The 22,843-nt window shown below is 35.5% G+C and overlaps 1 long non-coding RNA gene and 1 pseudogene across 1 annotated transcript; both read right to left on the bottom strand.

Moving 5' to 3' along the window:
• Positions 1-4,212: 4,212 nt before the first annotated feature.
• Positions 4,213-10,999, bottom strand: LOC108451667 (tabersonine 16-hydroxylase 2-like; annotated as a pseudogene).
• Positions 11,000-17,423: 6,424 nt separating this feature from the next.
• On the bottom strand, positions 17,424-19,639 carry LOC128292852 (uncharacterized). Its single transcript, XR_008282807.1, has 3 exons — positions 19,511-19,639; positions 18,552-18,593; positions 17,424-17,668 (listed from the first exon to the last, which is right to left on the bottom strand). It is a non-coding gene; the product is annotated as an uncharacterized LOC128292852 (long non-coding RNA).
• Positions 19,640-22,843: the final 3,204 nt, after the last annotated feature.

Here is a 22,843-nt window from a genome sequence, read left to right as displayed (position 1 = left end):
AGTCAATTGTTTTGATAGCCAAGACTAACCATCTCCTCAGTTGGAATTGTAGACAACATAATAATCCTTCTCAATATATGAATTAAATGCTCGCTTTGATTCTTTTATGGGATTACGGGCTCATTTAGATTATTTACTAAAGTAAGTTGTCTTTCTTGTAATGTAAACATTTTTACAATGCCACTTATCATCATTTTGAACTTAGACAATCAATGAGCTAATATTTGGTTGTCACAATTTCACTACGCACGCGAAATATGAAAGATATAAGTACAAAAGACATAATAGTGAAATGTGGAATTTATTTATTCATCATTCAAATACATAGAAAATAATTACATGTTTGATACAATATGAACACATTTCCCAACAATAACACTCTACGAAATTCCTCTATTTGACTTTCATCCCTCGACACACCCCCAACTTTTTCATTAGTATATAAGATTTGGTTAAATCACCACATACCATCCAAGCCAGATCTTGATTTCTACCAAGTCCTCTCAATAAGTTCCAAGTACTGATTTTATCCCGTGAAATTGGAGAATCGTGAAAACCAATCATATGCCATTTTTTCTGATCTCCCTCCTCACTAATCTCAACATCAATATGATTTATCAAGAAGCTACGAAGTTGAATAGTAACATCACCTATCCAAGCAAGACATAAACCTCATCTTGTCCCATTAGTGAGAACATCGATACCATTATGAAAACCCCAGCTTCTCCGAACATTCTCCATCCTCTTAGCATTCAATTTCATCTTCATTAAGAAGACAATTTGCGGACCATCTATTTTAGAATATGCTAAATTCTCTGGACTATCCATAAATTCCTCAAACCATGAATGTTCCAACTCAAAATTTTCATTACTTCCGGTCAGCTTGCCTACTAGCAACCATCGATATCTGTTTAAAATAAGCACTTTCATGCTCATCATTAGATTCCAATAAGTTAGAAATTCTAGAAAAATTGGAATCCGACCTAACCGAACGAGATCTTTTCTTCCTATCAATATTTTCCAATGGGCTTTCCTCCAAATCATGTTACATTTGAACTTGGGCTAGCCCACCTGAAGATCCCGCCACTCCCACCTCATTTTTATTTGAAGATCCTTCCAAATTAAATCCCAAGATTGGATTTATGGTTTGCCACTATTCTCACCTTTTTTTTAGCTTATAGATTCCGCTCAATTGCTTGCTGCCCCTATTTTGCACCCGAAAATTCTGAATCATCTCCCTCTTGGAGCCACATACTGGTCATTGTAGTGGCCCTTCACGGTTTCGCCTTCGACGAGAGATCCCATCCACACTCTAATTCCTTACTACCTTATTCAAACAAATGTGACAAAAACTATCACCAGGGCCTAAACAGTCACACAAAAAGCAAAAGAGAGTGAGTTTATCATAACGAAAACTTGCATAAATGAATTTAGACTGATAAATCATAATTTTTTTCCTCCTTTTCAACGGTCTATGAATATCCAATTGTACTCGAATATGCAAATAATTCTGAAAACCTTTACTCCCTTGCTTTGCATCATACTCAATGAAATTCCCAAACTACTTTGCCACGTTCTCCAAAAAATAACCCAGTGGTGAATAATGGATTTGAACCCAAAAGAAAGAGTAAACTAATGGGATCTACATTGGATCCTCATTTTCTTGCAAACGATGAATAACTAAGGGATGGTTATTAAATGTCCACAGGGCTCCATTAACCACTCGTTCCACATCAATTTCATGATAAAACTTAAACATATAACATTTTCCCCCTAGATCTGTAATCTGAACCCCCCAAGAGGGTGCCATAAATTCGCCATTGTATTTCTATTGGTTGGGAAATGGATAACACTTGCTATTAAAAAACATAGTACCAAACAGAATTCATACATCAAGTGTTGAGTATTCACATCACTCGGTAGGCTCCAAGCCTCATCTTCACCATTGTAAATATTCAGATTTTCCATTCCTCCCACCGGAGGCTTCAAAAACAAATCCAAACACCTAGAACTAGTGAATCCCAATAAGAATGAAACAGAATATCAGATCAAACACCGGCGACTAAAAAAAAAAATGAAAAAGAACCAAAGATGTGCCACAAGAGCAGACTAAATTTCCTTATTTATAAATTTTAATTGGTATATAATTTTAATATTAATTAAACAATAATTGAGATAATTAAAAATCTATTCAAAGAATTATTCTATTTTACATTAATAAAATTAGTAAAATTAACATAACTCTTTCATGTCAAAGTTTTTTAACTAATAATTATCATAAATTTTATTATTATTTTAAAATTAAAATATAATTTTTATAAAATATTTTGTGGTGAGACATATTATAGATGATCTAAATAGTGTTGATTTAATTGACATGTTCTCGTTGCCGTTTTAGCTAAGGTTCTGACTTTCATTATTTATGCTCGTTTAGATATCTAAACTCGTTTTCAACAAGAAATTAAAAATTGAGTTTTAATTTAAAAACACCTATTAATAAAATTTATAAAAATGATTGAAAAGAAAAGAAAACAATAATTTACTTTTTCTTTTCTAAGGATGAGATATTAGAAAAGATATCTTATGTATGATTTGGGAACCGTAACCTAATATTTATAACTTTGGCATATTAATTCTAATTCCTAATTAACCCATTATTAATTAAAATCTAATTAAAACTTAATTATTAGAGTATCTACACATATTTGACCTATACTTTATTTAATAATTAAAACTAATAAAATTCTAACCAAATTAAATTACTTTTAATTTGGACTAACCTATAATGATAATAAATAATAACATATAATTACTTTTATTGTATATGTGATACTTATATTTTCCAACTCATCTCACTTCAACAATCCAACTTCTCCTCTTTCAATTTTAAAATTTAAAGTCAAAACTCGCTTTGTTTTGATTTTCCTAATAAATTCAGATCGACGACTTTAGAAATATTTTGTGACATCAAATTCTTGCATCAATGCCGATTAGCCCCGCAACCTAAAGCGACGTGGCTCCATCATTGCATCAATACCAGCCAAAATGGATTAATACATACGGATGTAATGGATTGAAATTTACACAAAAACTATTATTTATTATGGGAACAACACATTGTCACCTATACAAATGACAGCACTACAAATTAGGTTCCCTGGTAGCTTTCCAATGGAAGGAAGCTGTGGGAGACTAGCTTCCTTGGTAGGTTTCCAACGAAAGACAAGTTGACTGTTTTGTTTTTTTTATACACCATACTTGTAAACCTAACTCTAAAATTTAAAATTTTATTTGATAATGTATCAAATATTTGTTCTTAAGAGTGAGTATTTAATTAGATCGAATGAAAAATTTTCGAGTTAACATATTTCATCATTCTAACTCGATTTGAATTTTTTTGAAATTGAGTAAAATTGTTTGAGTTAACTTCAAAAATTAAACATGTCAAATTAAAATCTTATTACAGTATAACTAATTAAAATAATTCAATTTTTTTAAGTTAAATCCAATTTTTTTGAATATGTGAAGATTCAAATGGTGCTATCAATTATCATAGCAAATTAATAATAATTAAAATTTTGGATAATCTAGGCCTTCTAATTTATCAGGGCTATGGTCATGTGTTAATCCAAATAGATAGTAGATAGCATTGAGGTAGCTAAGGCTATCTAGACGAGACCTATGGGAGGATCTAACTCGACATTAATAAGGAGGATTCTCTGGTTGCTATAACAGATTGAACATTGGAGTATTTCACATATTCTTAGAGAGGACAATCAAGAAACTGATAGTTTGATTAAAAAGGCACATGGGGAAGCCATGGATTGCAAATTTTTGAAGTGTCCCTATTTGGGGGCTTGAACTAGTTTATGTAATCTGTGCTTATTTTCTTTTTATCAACTTTATAGGTAAGTTAGCCTTTAATTTAGTAATTTTATAATAAATTTTTATTAAATTCCGTGACTTAACCACATTATAGGAAACACCAACCTATTAACATAGAACTACTGGAAATAAGAATAGTGTGAAAATGAAAATCAATAGCATTGAAATCATCAAATTGTTCAACGATGCAGAAATAAACTCCCAAATCACATCCAGCTCTTAGAGAAAAATATATACACATGATACATAAAAAGAGTTGCAAGCACCACACAAATATACAAATACATATTGCAAGCTCATATAATAATGCAGCATAAAGGTGTGCTTCTAGGCAATTGTAATGGAAGCATGGTAAGGACCAGGAACTAGGACAAGATCATTTTCCCTCTTCATAGACACGCCGAACTTCTCAGTCATGTCCATATCTTCTTGCTTCATTCCCCACGAAAATTTCCAATCAAAATGGAACAACAGTTGGGCAAGTGGCAGCTCTACATTTTGCAGTGCGAATAATATGCCTGGACATATCCTCATTCCTGCCCCAAATGGGATGAACTCAAAATTTGTCCCCATGAAATGTACTGAACTGTTTACAAACCTTTCAGGCTCGAACATTTCAGGCTCAATCCAATAATTCGGATCTCTCCCGATTGCCCATGCATTCACAATGACTCTGGTCTTTGCAGGTATTTCAAATCCATTAACCACACAGCTACTTTCTCGTGGAATCAATAAAGGTATAACAGGGTACAGTCTTAAGGTTTCTTTTATAACACACTTGAGATATTTAAGTTGATGAACGCCTGTTTCATCCACATTTCCTTTGCCTTCAAACACCTGCCTTACCTCTGCTTGTGCTTTTGTCATAACTCTTGGGTTTTTAATCATTTCCAACATTTCCTATTCTATGGTTGTTGCTGCTGTCTCACTTCCGGTACTGAAAACGTCCTAAAACAATGTAATAAATAACATTATGGCTATTAACATTTGTGAACAACTACCAAATTCCAAGTCAATGTGGTGAAAGGAAATCGACTTACAAAGAGGATAGCTTTGATGTTGTTGTCAATTAAGGGAAATTCGCCATCCTCTTGAAGCCTTAAAAGGAGATCAACCAAATCTTCCTTGTCTTCATCTTCACTTCTGCCTTTTGCTCTACTTTCTTTGTGATCATTAAGAATGTTCCCAACTATCCTGTCAGTTTCTCCATGAATATTTTCAACTCTATGCTTTAGACCAGAAACAGCATCCAAGAATTTAAGTGAAGGAAAAAATTCGGAAGTAAAGAAACCCGACTTCACCTTGGTTTCCTCAGTAAAAACTGATATGAAAGCTTCTTGATCTTTGCATTTCTTGCCAAAGGCTGCCCTCGCTGTTATTGCATAACTCATTGAAAAAACTTTCTCGGTCAGATTCACAGCCAACCCTTCTGTTACTTCGACAATTCTGAGTAAAGAAATTAGAGAAGACGAGAGAAGAGAATGAAGAAGATAAGAGAAATCTAAAATTTCCTTCCTGTGTTTTCATAACCACCTTCTGCATGCAACTTACATTTTTAAGGAAAAGAAATAACAAGAAAGACAGCGTGGCAATTTCTGTTTTAAAATCTAAACGCATCGTTTAACTAATTCCCCCAATACGCCCTGTTTCATTAAAGCTAACTGTTTAAAATCTCTACTTACTTCCCAGCCCGTAACAATCTCCCTCCTAAAATAAAATCCTTATCCTCAAGGATGAAAATGAGGAAATTTAGATTCCAGCATGGCTAACGACTCCCACGTGGCGTCACGTGGGCATCTTCTGGAAACGAATTTATCCATTCAACTAACACTTCTGTAACAACATGATTCCCCTTCTTAACAATTCTTCTGTCCACAATTCGCGCTGGCTCTTTCTGCAGTGCACCATGATCATCCACCAGTGGAAGTTGAGCTTGATTAGGGCTGAACCAATATGTTTCTTCAGCTGTGAAACATGAAAGGTTGGATGAATACGAGACCCTTAAGGAAGCTGGAGAGTGTATGCCATCGCTCCTACTTTCTTGACCACCGGAAAGGGTCCATAATATTTAGGGGATAACTTCTGATTGAGAATCTTCCTAACTGTCTGCTGTCGATAGGGTTGTAACCGCAAATAGACCAAATCTTCAACTTGGAAGGCTCTCTCGGACCTATGCTTATCAGCAAAATGCTTCATACGAGTTTTAGTCTTCGTGAGACAAAACTGCAATAACTTCCTCACAGCTTCTCGAGCTTGTAAACTGCGATCCACTACAGCCACTGTTGATGCTCCTGTAAGGTATGGCATATGTACAGGTGGAGACTAACCATACAAGGCTTCATAGGGGGTGAGCTGAATTGAGGAATGGAACGACGAATTGTACCACCACTCTGCAAGTGGCAGCCATTGAAACCAATGCGCAGGTGTTTCACCCGACATGTAACGTAGATAATTCTTAAGACATCTATTCAAAACCTCGGTCTGGCCATCCGTTTAAGGGTGATAGGCTGTAGATAAAAGAAGTTTAGTGCCAGCTCACCGAAATAACTCTTGCCAAAAACTACTAATGAAGATTTTGTCTCTGTCCGAAATGAGTGAGTCAGGCATGCCATGAAGCTTGTAGATATGATTCAAGTACTCTCGAGCCACATCTTTGGCAGTATACGGATGAGACAGAGCTAAGAAATGGCCATACTTGGTTAGATGATCCACCACCACAAGAATGGAATTCTTCTTATCTGAGGTGGGTAAGCCCTCAATAAAATCTAAACTGACCATAGACCAAGTTCTATTCGGTACTGGTAATGGTTGTAGGAGGCCAGGAGAAGCTACTGTCTTGCTCTTACATCGCTGGCAAACCACACATTTACGGATCCATTTCTTAACATCGGTCGACAGGCCCTTCCAATAAAGTAAACTGGAAATGTGCTTTCTGGTAACATGCACACCGGAGTGCCCCCCAACCGCAGTATCATGGAAATGAAGAAACAACTCATGCCTTAGTAGTGAATCTTTTCCCACAACAATCTTCTCTCTTCTGAACAAAAATCGACCATCCCATGTATATTTCTGGTCAGAACATTGAAGCTGTTGAATATTTTATATAACTCGCTGTAGCTTGTCATCAATTGTATATGACTGCCGTGCCCTTGCTAAGAGGCTTGAAATAATGGTGCTAGTCGAAAGTTGATAGTATTGACATTGGTCCAGTTGTGGCTGTCGAGATAGAGCATCCGCCACCCTATTGTTGATCCCTTTTCGATAAGAAACTTCAAAATCGTAGCCCAACATTTTAACTACCCAACATTGCTGGAATGGAGTAACTGCTACCTGATCGGACAGAAACCGCAAACTTTGATGATCTGTTCAAATTTTGAAATGCCGCCCGACCAAATATGTATGCCATTTCCGAACAGCCAGTAAAACCGCCAACATCTCCTTCTCATAAATGGACAAGGCTTGATGGCGCACGCCAAGAGCCTTACTAAAGAAAGCCACCGGCCTCCCTTGCTGCTGCAACACCGCCCCAACTCCAAAACCATTGGCGTTTGTGTCTACTTTGAACTCCAGCTGAAAGTTAGGGAGTACTAAGACAGGTGCTGAACTCAAAGCTCTCTTCAACGCTTGGAAAGCCTCAGTAGCTTGTTCTGACCACTCCCAACCATTTTTTTTCAAGAGTGCTGTTAACGTTCTGGCCATGACTCTATAATGCCTGATAAATCTCCTATAGTAACCCGAGAGACCAAGAAAGCTGCATAACTCTTTAACTGAACAAGGAATCGGCCAACTTGATATGCAGTCAATCTTAGTACTATCTATAGAAACAGTTCCTGCGTATAGTACATGTCCTAAATATTGAACTTGAGTGGAGTGAAAACAGCATTTAGACTTTTTAGCATATAGCTGTTGTTCCTTTAAAATGAGAAGGACAGACTGCAAATGCTACAAATGTTTCGACCACGATATTGAATAAACAAGTATGTTGTCAAAGAAGACTAACACAAATTTTCGCAACAATGGCTTGAAGATGGAGTTCATGAGAGCCTGAAAACTCGAAGGGGAATTAGTGAGGCCAAAGGGCATCACGAGAAATTCATAATGCCCCTCATGTGTCCTGAAAGCGGTTTTGTGAACATCGGTTTCCCACATGTGGATTTGATGATATCCGGACCGTAAGCCAAGCTTAGAAAACACTCTCGCTTCCCCTAGCTCATCCAGCAGCTCCTCGATGATAGGAATAGAGAACTTATCCTTGATCGTATTCTGGTTTAACTACCTATAATCCATACATAACCGCCAACTCCCATCTTTCTTCTTGACCATTACTATAGGAGAGGCAAATGAGCTAGTGCTATCTCGAATTATTCCAGCTTGAAGCATGTCATGGATATTTTCTATTTCATTCTTTTGGACGGTAGGATACCTATAGGGTCGTATCTTAACCACTGCCCTTTCATCCAGCAAAAGAATCCTGTGGTCTTGTACTCTATGCGGTGGTAGACCCTTCGGAATTTGAAAAATGTCATCAAACTCTACTAGCAGCTCTTGTAGTTGAATATTATGAGCCTCGACTCCCGTGGTTCAGATTGTCACTTGATCAGGTGAACTCAACACTACTGTATAAGGGCCCAACGAACGTCCCATGGTTACAAAACACTTTGGATGCAGCTCCCCATCACCCTCTGCCAACGAACCCGGAACAATGCCTTGGATAACACATGATTTCCCTTTAATCTAGAACTGCATGGTCAAAGAGCTAAAGTTCTATATAATATCCCCTAGGGCCAATAACCATTGTACCCCCAACACAATGTTACAACCCTTCAATGGTAAAACTAGAAAGTCTGTCTCAAACTTGTAATTTTACACCTCCCACGATACACTCTTACACATACCTCTAGTGAACAAACAACTGCCATTTGCCACCAAAACCTTCAATTGTTCTTGGGGCATCACCGGTAAGGATAATCTATTGACTAATCTGGCATCAATGAAATTGTGGGTGCTCCCTGAGTCAACTAAGATAATAGCCCAACATGTCCCTACCCGAGCAGCCACCCTCATGGTGTTATGTCCCTGTAAACCCGTAAGGGCATGTAATGAAATCATAGGAGATTTGGGGACCTCATCCTCAGCACTACTCTCTTCTAATTTCTCGGAACACTCTTGAAAATCTTCTAGCTCGGCGTCAGAAGGAGGTTCCAACAAGCATTGATACAATTGGGATTTCATACCTTTGTGCCCCGCCTGATATTTAGCCCCACACCAAAAACAGAGACCCTTTTGTTTCCTTTCAACCATCAACACTGGTGAAATGGTTTTAGACCCCGTTTTGTTAGTGGATGAGTTATTAATAGATTGGGAAATCGAGACAGCCCGCGTACGAGAAGAAGAATATCTTGAAGTGATAGGAAATGAGAGAAAACTCTAGGTGAGCTAACCCCAGAAGTAGCAGCCCCCTTAGCAGAATGAGAAATGAGTACTTCAATTTTCCTGGCTAATTGAAAAGCTTCCATCAAAGTAGAGGTTTCAAACAAATCCAAATAGTGACCTATTTCGACCTTCAAGTTGCTGAGGAAAATACTAAGGGCATAAGACTCAGGAAGATGCAATTGATTCAGTAGAGTTACAAACATATCTTGATACTGCTCAATCGTACCTTGCTGCTTCAGGTTTACTAGCTCCTTCATCGGATTGCGAAACTGCCTAAAACCAGAATGATCTTGGAGGCTCTTCAAGTAAGTTGGCCAGGATAACAGTTGTAAACCAATATTTCGCTGCGAATAAAATTTGTGCCATTCCAAAGCGCGATCCTCAAGGTTCAGTATCACTATACAAACTTTGCTAGAATCTGGTATTCCCTCGGCCTCAAAGTATTGCTCCAGTTTGGTCCACCTCCCACGAAAATCGGTGCTATCAAACTTCAGACACTCAAGTCTACTAACTTTCACTGGAGTTCCCAATCCATATGAATGATTTCGGAAGTGCACACTACCCGCATTTGCTGTGAGTGACTCTGTTTGAACAGGTGGTAACTCAAAGTTCTTAGGCAAAAACCCCGGAGGAGCTCCTAAGACCCCTTTTTCTTTATCCAAGGCCCCTTTTGGTGAAGGTCCCTTCGGAGGAGGGCCAAAATACTGGCCTAGTAAGGGCTGCAAGTCTCCCCGAAACTCTTCTTTGAATTTCTGTAGCTGGGTCCCCAGTTTGGTCTCCAAACGTACGATTTCGTCCTGGATCTTCGAAATTTCCTGTTGCATTCCTCCGACCTCTTTCGGCAAACGAGTGGACACACCGTCGCCAGCTATTGTGGGATCGTAAAAGCTCTGATACTTTTGTTACGTTCGACAATTTTGAGTAAAAAAATTAGAGAAGACGAGAGAAGAGAATGAAGAAGATGAGAGAAATCTGAAATTTCCTTCCTGTATTTTAATAACCACCTTCTGCATACAACTTACGTTTTTAAGGAAAATAAATAACAAGAAAGACAGCGTGGCAATTTCTATTTTAAAATCTAAACGCATCGTTTAACTAATTCCCCCAATACGCCCCGTTTCATTAAAGCTAACTGTTTAAAATCTCTACTTACTTCCCAACTCGTAACACCTTCATTTGATTTTATGGTTTCGACAAGATTCAACACTTCCTCTTCTCTTATGGATCGGAAGGAAGTGACCCGAGCTATACTCAGAAGCTCCGATGTGCAAATTGTCTACAGATTTCTCCAATAGGTTCCATATGGTGCAAAGACAATATCAGTGCACTCATAAGTTGTCATCTTGGCCACAACGAGAAAAAGGCCTATTAGAAAAAAAACGATATCATGTGTTTTCATAATCTCTTTAGCCATTTTTGGAGAAGAAACGACCACGGTGAAAACTTGACCGAGTTACAGATGCATGAAGTCACCATGTTTCGTAGCCAAGTCACGTAAGGTGCGATGGGGTAGACCGAAGTCTGCGAGTGGTGCGATTTCCTATCAATGGTAATTTCCATGGCCTGGAATCAACTTTTGAGTTAAATTCTTAGCTTTTGATTTCCTTACACTTGTGATTACCATAAACAAAACCAGGAGGAGGCTGATGAGGAGCTGGAATAAGGATATTTGGAACTCCATTATTGGTAATAGCTTAAAGAAGCCGAGTTTCCAAAGAAAGAAATTGAAAGAAGTGATTTTTCTTTTCTTTTCTTAATGAACCTCATACTTTACTTGACTTTGCTCGGCGACTAAACCCATTAAACAATTATTTATGAATAAGATAAGCATTAATAGCGGGATTTCCCACTAAACCACTGACAACAATAACTGGAGTCCTCACTTTTTTTTGTTGAATATTTTAAAGTTTATTTGCTTTTTCTAATGGAACTTTTAAAATTTTTAGTTTTCTCTAAAAATTAACTTGTGTTTTGTGCGGGATTGATTTGTATCATTCCTAGCTTTCAACCGGACAATCTTCTCCGCTATCTTCGTACCTCAAATTTCTTTGAGTATGGACTTGAGCAATCTGAACTAAACATATAATTAGAAACGATTTAATCACTATCAATAAGCAAGTAATAAAATTTATTACCAATAGAAATTGTTATTCATAAAAATAAAATTTATTCTTAAAAATAAATTCTCATTATTTTTTACGAATAATAATATATGAAACTTGTGCTAAAGCTGTAAAGAGTTCTACTAGTTAGAAGAATTTGATTAAGGGTAACACATACAAATAATATTTATATGTGCTTCCAAGACTTTTAAGTCTCTCTTGTATTACTTCTTAAACTTTTAACTCTACATTTTATATTTTAATCAAATTAACTAAATTAATTTTCAATAGTCCAATTGTTGAGTATGACTCTATTTCAGTCAAATTTGAGAAATAATCTTTCGTTAAACTCTATTTATTTGTTTCAATCAAACTCGATTAGTTTATATTATTTTATTATTATTTGACCTATGAATTTAGCTTATAAATAGGCTCTTTTACAATCATTAGAGATTACAACTCATAACGCATTTAGAGAATTTTGTGTTTACGTTTTGAGGGTTCTTTGTTTTCGGGGATTAATTTTTATCTTCATCTTTTGTACTCTTCGTTCTTTTGCCATTATAGTAAAATTATCTTTGCCCGTGATTTTTTATCCTCTTTGGAGGGGTTTTAACACGTTAAATTTGTGTGTTCAATTTCTTAATTTATTCTGCTATTTTTTTACTTGTTGCTTAATTGGGTCGATCCCAACACCAATTTTAATTTTATTAAAGTCATGACAACTTTATCGTATTAAGAAGGGTTGATCTACCTTCACACGCCCACAATGTTGTTTTTATTTCCTTTTGCATTTTATAAAATGGACAATTTTCAATTTTAGTCCCTTTGATAAAATTAAATTTGAACTTTAATCTTTATATTTTAATTTTAAATTGCTCTCTATGTTTTTATGATATTATTAATTAGTTTAAATAGTTAATATTTTTAACTTTCAATTAAATTATTATGTTATAAATAATTTAAAAGTGGATTTCTAAATCCAAAAAGTTGAGGGATTAAACACTTGAAAATAAAAGTAGGAGGATTAAATTTCAAATGCATGAAGTGTAGAGACTTAGAGTAATGGTTGTTTGAACCGGATCAAACTGGCTGAAATATCAGTTCGAAGAGGACATCAGACCAATTTACCTGCAAATTGATAGGATAAAAATCTATTGAATTGATTATTTTTTTAATGTTTTATATAATCAAACTATACAACCAGTAACTTGATCGATTCAACCATCGATCTGATTATAAAATTTGACTTAGAATATTTTTTAATATTTAAATTTTTACTTTAAAGCGTAAAATAACCATACTAGTGATAATAATAAGCCTTAATTTTTTGCCTAAACCCATTTTTCGGGCCTATATTTTTGCCCAAACCCTCCAACTTTTCAAGCAGGCCTTTGGGCTGGGCCGAATGATCTGGCCCATGGACAATTCTACTGTCAAGTGACATGCCACATGAGAAAAAAAAAGATCATCAGTTTCAACCAATTGGATTTTCTATACATGAACATGTAATTCTTTATTCAAACCGCACACAACATAATTATAAGGAATTGTGTAACACCTCAAACTCGGCGTAGACGTTATGGTCGAATCCAGATGTGCCACAAAGAATAGGTTTTGAAAACAAGTTGATTCAATTAAAAAATCACCATTAAAACTCTCGTTCCTTCAGATTTATTACAGAAAACGTTATTTTAACAGTTCATTTGTCAAAACACTTATTATAGCGGAAGTTAAACAAAACCAATTCGCTTTAGAAATCCGTTTCATATTTTAGAAAACCTCTTTTTGGAGTAAAGTCTATTTCCATAAAACATTTTATCAAGCATGCAAATCATGTTGAGCAATTAAGTTCAAAATCAAGTTAAAACCAAATAGTCCAAAGAGTCCTAGAAATTACAAACTCTCAAAATATAACCTAAAATATTAAATAAAACCATAAATCGATAACTTAAACAATTTTATGGAAAAGTGGTCACCGCTGAGTCCTTGCCGCACCGATTCGCCTAAAAATGTGGATTACTTGACAGACAGACAGACAGACAAACAGAGGTGAGTTTATGTAAACTCAGTGTGTAACCCAACAGAATTAAGCATGCAAGCATACAACATCATATACATAATCAGAAACAGATAAAAATACAGATATGAACTCATGTCCATTTCAGATACAGATATATAGATCAGAAAAATTAGAATCCTACCCCGTCCTCTACACACCATCTCTGACCATCCCATCACACCATGTGGGGTTTATAACGCCCATCCATGCCTACACACCACGTTGTGCCAATATAACACATATCAGATATAATGCAACCAAGCTGCCAAAAATTAGGTGATACATCGCCGTGCAGAACACTTCCTCCATCAATACAAATCCCAACCCACAATCATATACATAACAAATATAGAGCACATATACAGAGTTATCAGATTAAAACATGCTTAACATGCTTATATATAAACAGATATTAGAAATGCAAGTAGCATAGTAATCAGACATGCATAATCATACTCAGAACAATGTTACAGACTAACAGATAACATAATTTTAGGGTTTAGTTAGCCCTTACCGACCTTACGGTAGGCTCATAGTTGATTGGGACGACCCGTGCAACTCTAGGAGAAATTTTAAAAAATTTGGGCCCACATGCCCGTGTGGGCCTACACACCCAACTTAGCCAAGCCCGTGAGGCCCACACGGCCACACTTGAGCTACCACACAGCAGTGTCTTGTGCACAGTGTAACACCTCTAACCCCGTCCCATTGTCGGTATTGGATTATAGAGTATTACCAGTCATCTCAGTACATTTGCACTTTAAATAAGAGTAAATGCAATTCTATACATCTAAATTTAGCTTTCATAGGCCCTCAATACTTATTAAACATAATTAAAATAAACCGGGGCTCAATTGTAGGCTTAGAAAATTTCTCATTCGATTTTAAATTTTTCCTCCTTTGAACAATACCACACGCTCGTGTGGCCAACTTAACACGCTCGTGTTCTCAGCTCGTGTGTAACATTGACTTTTAAACACAGCCATGACTCACGCCCATGTAGCCTGCCCGTATACTAAACTGACTTTAAGACACGGCCTGACAACCAAGGCACACTCCCGTGGACTAACTTGGTTGTAACTATTTAGGTGCAGGGGACACACAACCTAACAACACGCCCATGTGCAAGCCGTGTGTCTCACACGGCTTGGTCACACGCTTGTGTGACAAACCATGTGGATTCAAAATGAATGTTGTATTTTAAAGTTGACCAACCCTGCAATTTGTAAACAACAAGTATTACAAAATTTCTCTATTCAACCAATCCAAATATGATTAAACTCACTTAATACTCATTAAACTATCATTTCATAATCTAACACATATACTCAATAATGCCTTAAACTAAACTATTCAAAGTTGCACCCATGTGCCATTGTATTCAATTCAAAAGATTACACATTATAGTATTCTCCTTACAACTATTAACTATCCATTATCACTCTTCATTAACATAGCTTATAACCAAAATAACATTAAACAACCTACGTACATGCCATTCATCAAAGATAGGTACATCACCAAGTATTGAGTTCTGGAGTTGGCTCGGATGCTGAGACTTTATCTACTTTGCACCTAACTGCGCACAGAAACAAACCGTACGCTGAGCATGCACTCAGTGATATTTCTATAAACTAATACTTAAACAAATAATAAACTTTGTATAAACATTCTAACTTAAACTTTTACTTTCATAATCTTAGTAACTTCGTCTTTCAAATTCATTTAGTATCTTTTTCATGTAGAAAAGAAATTCATAAATATTTCATATCATTCAATGTCATTCAACATCGTAAATCAGTTATACAAACGATAACATTCAGTCTTCAGTACTTTATTTACCCCATTAACATGACTTGGACCTGAACAGATACACGGATCCAACCCACACACCGGGGATAATGTACAGTGTTTCATCGGCTGAAACCAGAATACACCTTAGGCTAACGATATGAGAGCGATATGATCACGGTCGGTACAAAGTACCTCTTGAACAATTGAAATAGTCACGATGAGTCGACACATATAGTGTCTCATCGACACACAGTCGGAATATTCCTGAACACTTCCAATCCTATGGCATGCCAATTATATCCGACTAGCCCGACACTTGTTAATAGGGTGTACAAATCGTTACATTTCAATACAAAAGTAGTAATAATTTCTATCATATCATTCATTATGTAGTCTAACTACTAAAAATAGCAATTACATTGTATTAAATCATTAAGCATAGTTTATAAAAATACAAACCGAATTTCTCGAGTGTACTCGATATCCTCGTTTACTTTCTCTTTTCCCTTTTTCGATGATGTTTTCGGTGCTATGTTGGCTACATAAAATTTAACATTCAAAATTATCAATGCAAGTTATTTACTAACACATTCTTTTATTTCCATGTAACTTTTACTTAATTTCCAAATAGGTCCTTCTACTATAACCATTCATTCTCTTCAAATAAATCCTATATTTTCATTTAATACCTACTTTAAACAATCTTCAACTCTTAATATTCAATATAAAACATCAATTCTTCAATTTAAACAATTTAGTCCCTACTATGACAAAACTTATATCTCTCATTACAAATTAATCCTTCTCCCACTTCTAACTTGAATTTCCATCAAATTAACACTTAATTCTTCCATTTATTCAACTTAATCAACATCTAAAAATCCAATAACTTTCTAAATTTCAACATAACTCAATAGTATTTCTTCCTAGGATTCCATAGACATCAAAATTACAAGAAAAGGGATCAAATTGACTTACCAATCAAGCTTGAAATCTTAAAACCCTAATTTTCCCTTTTCTTTTTCTTTCCCTTTTTCCTTCTTTCTTTCCCTGCTTATTCGTGCCCTTCTTTTTCCTTTTTCTTTATGTTTTATTTCTTTTATTTATTATAACTATTATATTATATCATTATTATTATATTTTAAATTATAATTATTATTTCTTATTTAATAAGTAAATACATATTTATACATACATTTGTACCAATTAAAATAATACAAATGTATTCATAAATACTACGCTTGTCACATAAGGCTTATTTGCTAATTTAGTCCCTTAACTTTTTCTATGATTTATAATTAAACCTTCACACTTTATTCAATTTAGTCCTTTCACTAAATTAGCCCTAATTAAGCTAAATTTACGTAATTAAAGTCTAATTAACCTTTCACTCATCTTCTTAAATATTTCTAATAAATATTTACGAATTAGATTTTCAGAATCGAAGACCTGAAAATTCACTTTTACGATAACCTAAAAATTTGGGTCATTACACACAGCCATGCCTTCGTCGATCCAACGACTGTGTCTCGCATACGACCTTCCACACGGGACGACCGTGTGACGTTGACAGTATAGTTTTTTGGCTTTTGCTGAAAGCTCGTTTTCTGTGTTTAGGGTACACACCTGGTATCAATTTGATGCGAGAACTATCTTGAGCCTTGCAAGACTTAAAAATTGACATTCTAGAGCCCGAATTTAGTAACACTAACGAAAACCCAATCAAAATATTACAATCGAAACCTTACAACACACAACACACGCGAAAACGTATCGCTACCAAACAGAGATCCCATGTAGCACCCCAAACCCGGCCCAGAAGTTATGGCCGGATCCGGCATGCCACATCAAAAATGTAAAAAAAAAAAATTTCCATTCTAAGTCCAGAAAATCGTACTTGATGTTCAAAAGATTAATTCATTAAAGGTTAAAGTGAATGGAAGTTGTGGTGAGTCCATCGGACTGCTTAAGTACCAAGCTCCCTTTGGATCCAATCCTAGACATGCATACCACCATTGCCACACCTTAACGTCATGGATATTTCTAGGAAACCGATTTGATTAAGTCATTTTTAGGAAAAGTGATTAATTTTGGAAAATACTTTCATTGCGGAAGCTTTGCTTGTTGTCGTGTTATTTTGAAATCAATTGTTGTTTTTGAAAACGCGCCCTAAAGCTATCCAATTTCAACAGTTAAAATAAGTATTACCTATCTTAGTAATACATATTAAAACCATCAAAAATAATTAAGCGGCCTTATTACATTTAAAAGCCCAAAAACTTCAAACGTAAATAAAAGGATGTCCAGTTCACCAGAAGAAAATCAAACTTTCAGAATGGGTGGCCACTCCAAATTCCCTCACAGCTCCAAGCCCACTATGGTTGGGGATTTCCTGCGTGGATGCAAATAAAAGGGGTGAGTTTGGGGAAACTCAGTGTGTAAGGAAAACCCATTCAAAGCCTAAGTCAGCTCAAGCCTATTGGGCCTAAGCCCGTTCAAGCAACAGTGGTACTGAACCAGAGCCCTTTTCAGATTACAATAAACTGGGCCTTAGCCTCTTATTCAGATAACAGTATGGCCCATAGGCCCATTTCAAAATACATGCAACATCAGTAAACATATGCAAGCCCATTTGGGGAGACTACTCAACCCACCAACCACTACACTCCACCCGTACCAGCCATACACTCCATGTGGGGAATAGCTCAACCCACCCATTTAACACTCACTGATTCTGACCTTTCTTTGCTCGATTATCGATAAATTGAGGCAAAGCCTCCAAGTGTGGACAAGCCACTTTTAGTACTTCCTCCGTCAATATCCCAATCCCATGCATCGAGATAATAACAACATGGCATGCGTAAATAACAACAATCAAACATGCATTTAGGTCAATTTAACCCTAGGGGTATTTGGTAATTTATCTACTAGGGGTAAGCGTAAATTTTCCACTTTTAAAGGTATTTCAGTAATTTATCTATTTTAGGGTTTTCATGCATATTCCTACTTTTCACGTACTAATGAGAATCACTACTGAGGGTTCTTACGAATTGGGCAGATTGGCCCATCATTCAATTTTGGCCCATTAAGCCCAAAAATATTGAGGCACGAAATCATGCACTTTGCGGTCCAAACATTGCAGCTTACCAAAAACATTAATCGATTTACCTCACGAGCATTCGCACACTCACAAATCTACAAAATAGCGGTTTTCGACATTTTGGCTTTTCGACTTTTGCCGATCTAGACTAAGAAAGAGGGTGTTAGTTACACACCTGTTTGCAACGATATGCTGACGAAATCCACACACGAACCGCCTACAATTGGATTACTAACACGTTAATCTAACTATTCAAATACAAACTACGTATTAACCCCTTACAATATTCGGCCAACCACACCTACAGATCATAGTAAGCTTATAAGAAAACAATAAGTAACTCATTAACAATTTTTTGTCAATGTTTACCACATAATCATAATTTCACTGCAAGCTGTCTTCCTGAGCAACAGTCACTAAATCATTTATAACTGGAGCTACGAAACTCCAAATAAAGTTCCGTTAATTTTCCTTGAAAATAGACTCATATATCTTCTATCCATAAAATTTTTAGAATTTTTGGTTTGGCCAATCAATACCAGATTTTTCTCAAAGTTTCGCATGTTTCACTGTTTGACTAATCTGATCACTCTTTATTACGAATCAAATTTCTCATTGTAAATAATTCAAAATATGTTTTCGTTTATTTCATTTGAAACTAGACTCAACAAGCTTTAATTACATAATTTATTCAGCTTCTAATTCATCTCCCATAATTTATGGTGATTTTCCAAAGTCACGTTACTGCTGCTGTCTCAAGCAGATTTATTACCAAATTCACTCTTTCACACATAACTTGCATGCATGTTATTTAAACATGCATATCACCAATCAATCATCACATATCTATGATTTTACTTAAGTATAATCTCCATTTCATCATTTTAAACCACAACATGTTAGCCGATTTTTCCCTTTAGCATCTAAGGCACATGCATGTTCATTTGTTTGGCTCAACTTCACCTATCTTCCATTTTTCATCAAAAGAACATGAAACAACAACCATTTCCTTCATTTTAATTCATGACCAAATGCTCACAATACAACCAAAAACCAAAATATGCTTCAAGAGTTAAGGTAGAATCAAGAAGAACTCATGAACATCAAGATAGAAGCAAACTACCATGAACTTACCTTCAATTTTCTTCCCCAAGTGACCAAACATTTAAGAGCTTTCTCCTCTCCTTTCTCTTCTCTAGCTTTAGGCTATGATGAACAAAGATGGACAAAACTTTGTTCTTTTCACCCATTTTTCTTTTAATAAAATTTCATATTTCATCCATTTAATTCTTTAATACAAAAGACATGAAATTCCCATCATGGAACATTTACCTAAACCATTATCATGGAACATTTACCTAACCCATTATCATGGAATATTTACCTAATCCATTGTCATGGAACATTTACCTAACCCATTATCAATTTGTATCAATTTGTACCATAAATTATGGATATCAAGTGCTCATATTGTCTACAACAACATGATGGCTAGCCACTTCATGTAAAATGGGAGGTTTGTCATGCAAATCCTCCTATTTTGCACTCCTATTTATTTGGCCACTTCAATTTAGCCTATAGCATTTTCAAACATTTTCACATAGGTTTTATTTCATAATTTCACCCCCTTTTTCTTATGGAACAAAAATTAACTAAAATTGCCGGGTTCTATCCTAAGGTTGGGCCTTCTAGAGGCCCACTAACATAATTAAACCTATGCCAACATTCACAGAATTCCCGAAAATTGGGGCGTTACATCCCAAACACTTAAATCGTTGCAGAAGCCCCAACCAAATCGAGAATCACAAACAAAACCCCTCATCAACCTTTAGCCTAAAGCGTTTATGATTAAACAAAGCACAACTTACCGAACGAACACAGCAAGGATTGCATGAAAAGAATCGATTTAGAAAAGCTGAAAAGAGGGTAGGAAAAAGAAGAAAAATGATGAGAGGAGATAGGGAAGCAGTAACGTCAAAAAGAAAAAAATAAAATGGATATTTGGGGAAAACAAAATAAAATAAAACTAATATGACATTCCCTAACTTTCCACTTACATCTCAATCCCAACGACTTCAGAATTTAAATTCCACCGAAACTCTTTCACAAAATCGAGCGAAAAATAATACACACATTCTCGCAGGGATTCAAACACAGGACCTCCACATATATACCCCCTTACCACTTGAACCAGCATGCTCATTCTGATATGAAATTATAAGCAATTAAATATAAACCCTCTGATCAGTGATAAGGCTTGATTCCAAAAATAACAAAATTAACAAAGGTGAGACTTGAACCCAAGACCTCTCAAACACACCCAAAACTCTTAGCCACTGAAATAGATACACATTTGTGTCAGATATTCACAGAGGCAAAAAAATATTTTTCAGAGCATTACAAATTGATTCTATTCATTTTCTCTTCTACATCATTTTTAGGCATTGAATAAAACCAAATTTATTTCCTTTTTTATATAGGATCAATCCCTGCTGAATAATCATGCATATTAAATCTCTCTAGAACTCTTTTGGCATAGTTATTTTTTAGAAAATCCGAACAATCCCTGTGATCCATCACATATGATTTCAATTCCTATCACATAGGATGCCATTCCCATATCTTTCATTTCAAATTTATTCAAGTGAAAACTTTTGTCTCATGCAGTATACACAATCATTTGCAGCAAGCAAAATATTATCTAAGAAAATAAGCTTGCTCCCATTGATCTGTTGGTATGTACATAGATCAACAATGTTTTCTTGAAAGCCAAAAAACTTTATGGTATCGTTAAACTTGATGTATCATTGCTGTGAAGCTTGTTGAAGTCCATATATTGACTTCTTAAGTTTATACACCATATGACTTTTCCTCAACTGTAAAACCTTCAAGTTGGTCCATGTAAACTTGTTCCTCAATATCTTTATTTAGAAAAGTTGTTTTCACATCCATTTATAATCAATAAAATCCTCCTAGGTGTAACCTTTGGTAACAAGACTAGCTTTATATTGTTCAATATTGCCATTTGAGTCATGTATCCATTTACATCCAACTTGTTTTGAACCTTTTAGCAATTTGACAATGTCCCATACTTTTTTTTGTTTCATATATTTCATCTCATCTACTTTGGGCCATGTAAATAAATCATAATTAGTAAGTGCAATTTCTTCAAATAATATTACCCTTATGGATATTTATTTATGAATATTTATATTATAATGTGTAGTTTTCTGATTAAATTCTTGCAATACTTACTAAGCTATTTTAGCTTAACATGTTTTCTTTTAACGCATAGGTTAGATCAAAAGGAAGCTAGAAGTGGTTCAAGACCTGTTCGTCCCATCACATCCCGAGGCCAAAAGAGTAAGACTTTTAAATTTTTGGTTAGAATGGAATCTACATAGGTATTTTGTGTGTGTTTTTATTAGGAAGGGCTAAAATGTAAACTTTATAAACTTTATAAATTATAAGAACTTAATCTAAATGTTTGAATAGTAAGATGGTAAGATGGAGTTATAGTGGTTTTAAATGTTTAAATTATCAATTGGTTGGTTTGCTATTGAAATTTGATATATGTAATGGCCAATTTTTGGCCCAAGTAAACAAGCAGAAAATAAAATCCAAATAACCCAAATAAATGTCCATTTTACAAACCAGATCAGCCCAATAATACAATACCCAAACCCAATTTACAAACCCTAACAACCTAAGCCCACTATCTAAAAAAATTTTCAGCAGCAAACCCTAGCCACCAAAGTTTTCAGCCGCTCTCCCCTCTTCAGTCTCCTCCACTCCTCTGACACCAGCACCATCCCTGGTCACCCCCATACCTAGCCATCGCCCATGCTTTTGCCAACACCATCCCCGCATGCCTGGCACCTCCGTACCCTGCAAGCAGCAATGAAGAGACAGAAAGTAATAGAAAATAAAATTGTAAGGCTATAAGAGCCATGAAATCAAATGTAAAAAGGGGCTTTTTTTTTCTTCTCCTATTTTCGGCAACTCGAAAATGATACAAAGAAAAGCATTCATTTTTTAAGCAAAAAGATAGCGATTCCATCAATATTGAAGAGAATAATCACCAAATCAAACACAAAATCAGAGAAACAGAGAACAAAAATCGAAATCAAAGAACGAAGGTGATTTCTTTTTTTTTCCTATTTTATTTTCATTTTTTTAAGCTTGTTTTCTCACCTATATATTTTAAAACATATAAAAATATAATAATAAAAAATATTAAAAAAATTACCTTTTCAGGCCAGTCTTGTGTGTGGTAATGACGGTCCGACGATCGGATAGGTGGCCAACCCTTAATGGGAAGTTTCCTTCCCCCCCTTTCTCTCTCCCTTCTCTCTTCTTTTTTTCTTTCTCCTTACCAAATGATTTTTTGTTAATTTTAGGCCTTATATAGCCGTAAGCAGCGTCGTTTTGAAATTGCTCTTTAACCCCAAAACAGCGTCGTTTTGG

The sequence above is a fragment of the Gossypium arboreum genome, chromosome 5, assembly GCF_025698485.1.
Source record: "Gossypium arboreum isolate Shixiya-1 chromosome 5, ASM2569848v2, whole genome shotgun sequence".
In the NCBI taxonomy this organism is placed as follows: Eukaryota; Viridiplantae; Streptophyta; class Magnoliopsida; order Malvales; family Malvaceae; genus Gossypium; species Gossypium arboreum.
This window is presented reverse-complemented; position numbering and strand designations above follow the sequence as displayed.